Source organism: Dermacentor variabilis, chromosome 1 (assembly GCF_050947875.1).
Source record: "Dermacentor variabilis isolate Ectoservices chromosome 1, ASM5094787v1, whole genome shotgun sequence".
NCBI lineage: Eukaryota > Metazoa > Arthropoda > Arachnida > Ixodida > Ixodidae > Dermacentor > Dermacentor variabilis.
The window spans coordinates 132,938,376-132,939,169 of NC_134568.1; the positions used below are offsets into that span (position 1 = coordinate 132,938,376).

General features: G+C 43.1%; 1 pseudogene; it reads right to left on the reverse strand.

Annotated features, from left to right (window-relative positions):
• Nucleotides 1-415: 415 nt before the first annotated feature.
• On the reverse strand, nt 416-588 carry LOC142568098 (U2 spliceosomal RNA; annotated as a pseudogene).
• Nucleotides 589-794: the final 206 nt, after the last annotated feature.

Below are 794 nucleotides of genomic sequence, written 5' to 3' on the forward strand. Positions count from 1 at the left end.
GTAAAAAAATAATCATCGCCGGTATTTATTAAAATTCTTTAGCATACACACCCAGGACTGGTAAATCTAGTACTGAAAAAGATGTTGCATTATTTTAGGGACGAAAATTTAGCCTATTGTAACACCCATGTAATAACATAAATAATAATATAAATTCTAATAACATAAAAATCAAACCCCACATATTGAATTATGAACTCATTCTTTTTGTTGTAGTAATAGAGAGTGATTCAGACTGTGCCTTTTTTGCCTCTTTTTAGCCATGAAATGAGTCGACCTGTAGTTTTCACAGCTCCTGCATCTGTATTTCTACTACGGTGCGTTGAGGTGGCAAACACACGAGAGTGCATAAAGCACGTGTTTACAGCGAAACTGTATATGGCTAGTTTCCAGCGAATCGTTGTCCGTAGACGAAAAACCGTGGGCCGATGCGGAAGACGGTGCAATGTCGAGACGACCGCGGTGGAGGTGAAGCAGGCTTGAAGCACTCCGCCAACTTGCAAAAATAAGTTAAATATCTTGGGTCCAAATACAACCCGTATCAGATATTAAGTTGATAAGAAGAGATCTTTGAGCCGCGTCGGTCATGTCTACGTTCGCAGCGCCCTTTCTTTGTGGGTGTTCCAAGCGCTTGGGTATTTCCTTTCATTCCGCTCTCCCGTGGTGGCGGTCTTGCGAAACGTCTTGCGTGTCTAGTTTCCTCCGGCTGCTCGGGGCGCCGGAGAAATGACTCCGTACCTATGTTCAAAATTTTGTGTCACCTCTGTGTCGTATACTAAACAGCTTCGCTGCTC